Source organism: Diabrotica virgifera, chromosome 8 (genome assembly GCF_917563875.1).
Source record: "Diabrotica virgifera virgifera chromosome 8, PGI_DIABVI_V3a".
Lineage (NCBI taxonomy): Eukaryota > Metazoa > Arthropoda > Insecta > Coleoptera > Chrysomelidae > Diabrotica > Diabrotica virgifera.
Window position 1 is genome coordinate 64,078,656 of NC_065450.1, and position 4,085 is coordinate 64,082,740.

The window sequence follows — 4,085 nt, forward strand, 5'->3', positions numbered from 1 at the left end:
TTTAGAAATTTATTATCTCCTAATATTGTTATTTCAAAAAACAAGCATCAGATAATAAGTCACAACCATATACTTATAATATCGATGATTACCCTTACTGTTTTATTGATTTACAATTTACAATTAGTCCAGAAAGCCACTGCGCATCCGCTAGCAAAAATATTCTAATTCGGATTCTTTGCACAATCTTACTCAAAAAGGACTCCTTTTAACAAATTTGCATGTTGCCAGGACCAAAAAGTGGTCAAAAATTTTTTAAACGTTTTTTTTGTTTTTTTCCTAAAATTATTTTTTTTTGCACGGAAAAAAGTTTTTTTAGGTTTTTTGGATCATTCAAAAGAGAAAAGGTCTTTAGTGACTTTTCTCTAAAAATGATAGTTTTTGACATATAAGCGATTAAAAATTGAAAAATTGCGAAATAGGCCATTTTTAACCCTCAAAAACTATGTGAAAAGCTGAAAATTTGAATGTTGCCAAGGTAGGTAGATATTCTTTAAACATCGATTGATGAAATCCCGAAGAGTTTTTTGCAATACAATATTTAAAACTCATTTGTTTTTTAATTGCTAATCAAGCGTGCACGACACTATTTTCCACCGACAGTATGATGCAAATGAAAGGAATAAATTCGTTATTTCGTAAACCGGCTACTTTAAGGAAAAATCCCGAAACAGGTCGGTTTTTAATTTTAAAATATGATATTGTGGCATATATGGTATTCTAGTGACCTCATCCATCTGGACGTGATGACGTAATAGATGATTTTTTTAAATGAGAATAGGGGTCGTGTGCTAGCTCATTTGAAAGGCTCTTCAATTCTCTATTCATTAATATAAACATTTACATAATTATTTATACAGGGTGTCCAAAAAATTTTTATTAAATTAAATTATTTGACAAAAAAAGAAGTAGAAGGACACCCTGTATAAAAAATTATATAAATGTTTACATTACTTGATGGAGAATTGAAGAACCTTTCAAACGAGCTACCACACGACCCCTATTCTCATTTAAAAAATCATCGATTACGTCATCACGCCCAGACGGATGACGTCACTAGTATATGCCGCAATATCATAACTTAAAAATAAAAATCGACCTGTTTCGGGATTTTTCCTTAAAGTCGCCGATTTTCGAAATAACGAATTTATTCCTTTCATTTGCACCATACTGTCGGTGGAAAATAGTGTCGCGCACGCTTGATTCGCAATTAAAAAACAAAGGAGTTTTGAATATTGTATTGCAAAAAACTCTTCGGGATTTCATCAATCGATGTTTAAAGAATATCTACCTACCTTGGCAACATTCAAATTTTCAGTTTTTCACATAGTCTTTGAGGGTTAAAAATGGCCGATTTTGCAATATTTCAATTTTTAATCGCTTATATGTCAAAAACTATCATTTTTAGAAAAAAGTCACTAAAGACCTTTTCAGTTTGGAATGATCCAAAAAACCTAAAAAAAAATTTTTCCATGCAATAAAAACAATTTTAGGAAAAAAACAAAAAAAAAAACGTTTAAAAAATTTTTGACCACCTTTTGGTCCTGGCAACATGGAAATTTGTTAAGGTGATACAGTAGCGATCAACAGGTAGCCAAAACGCGTTCCAAGATTGCGGCTGTAATTTTGAATATTTTTTCGAGATATTTGGCACACGTATTAGTAATATAATAAAGAATGGCGGTACAGAGCCAATTTGAAAAATATATTAATATGTGGAAATTACTCTGTAATTAAATACAATATTAAAAAAACGAGCCTGTACCGCCATTAAGAAAAACAAAAAAATACACTTTCTTCAAATAAACTTTTTTATCCGATGCCTAGATTTTGTGTCATTTTGGAACTACTAATGAAATAAAAAATTTTAGTAGTTCCAAAATGACACAAAATCTAGACATCGGATAAAAAAGTTTATTTGAAGAAAGTGTATTTTTTTGTTCTTCTTAATGGCGGTACAGGCTCGTTTTTTTAATATTGTATTTAATTACAGAGTAATTTTCACATATTAATATATTTTTCAAATTGGGCTCTGTACCGCCATTCTTTATTATATTACGAATACGTGTGCCAAATATCTCGAAAAAATATTCAAAGTTACAGCCGCAATCTTGGAACGCGTTTTCGCTACCTGTTGATCGCTACTGTTTCCTCTTAAAAGGAGTCCTTTTTGAGTAAGATTGTGCAAAAAATCCGAATTAGAATATTTTTCCTAGCGGATGCGCAGTGGCTTTCTGGACTAAATATCATTAAACTTTATTGAAATATGTATGTACAGTATGGAAAAAGTTTTATATACACGTTTCTACAGGTAGGTTTATTACCACTGTTTTTTTACTTGAGAAATAATTTGGTTTGTTTACCTACTTATTAGGCAGGATTCAGGTCAGGCTTACTGAACTAACAAACCACTCGTCTTAATATTTGTGGATTATGAGAAAGCATTTGACACAGACAACCGTCAGAAAATGCTTGAAGTTTTAAAAGAATGGCCAATAGATCACCGCTACACCACTGTCATCAAAACAATTTACGATAATACTACGGCATGCGTCAGACTTCATGAAGATACACACAAGTTTAGCATTCGCCAGGGTGACACCATTTCGCCAAAACTGTTCACAACATTATTGGAATACATTTGTAAGCGTGCAAACCTAGAGGAAAAGGGCATAAACATAAATGGAGAGCAACTTTTAGTCACCATAACAGATCGCATTGAGCATGCCATCGAAATGTGCGAAAGGCTCTACCATGACTATACACAAGTGGGTTTAAAGATCAACCACTCAAAAACACAAGTGATGACAAACCTCGTTCTGAGTGAGAATATCAACACAGCTGGAACAAGTATAGAACAAATATCAGCGTAAAAATATCTGTTGTCACGAAATTCGTTTAAAGTAGAGACAGCTCGTTGGGCGGCTTATGGAAAGCTAAGAGATATTTTCAAATCAGCTCTTCCCATCTGCTTAAAGAGGAAGGTCTTAACCCTTAAGGCGACGGCCACACGGGCGATAATTTACGGCGCCGTAAGAGCAGTAAGCGCTGTAAAATTAAGAGGCAGTAAGCGCTGTAAAAAGCATGGCCACACGGGGATGTAAATTACGGCGTGTCGCGAGAGAAAATACAGGTTTTTGGTCGTCGTTGTGGCTAGATGAGCTACAAATTTCGTTCAGTACACGGCATACTAGGTATCTTGGTGTTTATTTTTTGTTTCATGCACTACGCGACGGCTAATAAAATTAATTCCTCCCTTCGTTTGCGACACGACGCCAAACATGGGCCCGTTCGACGTTGCTGCGCGATATTTTACAGCTCAGTCTGGCCATCTACTCTTCTCACCGCGGGACCCATTTTCGCGCTAATTTTTTACGGCTTTTACGGCACCGTAAGAGCAGTAAGCGCTGTAAAATGAAGTGGCAGTAAGCGCTGTAAAAAGCATGGCCAGACGGGGTGTAAATTACGGCGTGTCGCGAGATGAAAATAAAACGTTTTGGTCGCTGTTGTGGCGAGATGAGCTACAAATTTGGACCAGGTCCATTCGCTTTCGACACGACGGTAAAGATAGGCCCGTTCGATGTTGCTGCGCGATATTTTACAGCTCAGTCTAGCCATCCACTAATCTCATCGTGGGACCCATTTTCGCGCTCTTACGGTGTCGTAAATTATCGCGTGTCTGGCCTAAGGCTTACGCTTTCGCCACACGGGCAATTTTTTACGGCGCGATAATTTACAGCGCCCATTGGTTTGACTACCTTCTCCACCAATTTTCGATGAAATATTTCGTCTAACCAGGTAGTCTTTCAAAACTAGTCTATTTCAGGTAGTCAAACCAATGGGCGCCGTAAATTATCGCGCCGTAAAAAATCGCCCGTGTGACCAAAGCCTAAGGCCACACGGGCGATAATTTACGGCCCGTAAGAGCAGTAAACCTGACGAGGCATTGGTTGACTAACTCCTATTTCATATAAAATTGGTGGAGGAGTTAGTCAATCAATGGGTTTACTGCTCTTACGGCGCCGTAAATGATCGCCCGTGTGGCCTTTCGCTTAGGCTTAGAGACCGAATAACCAACACAATTG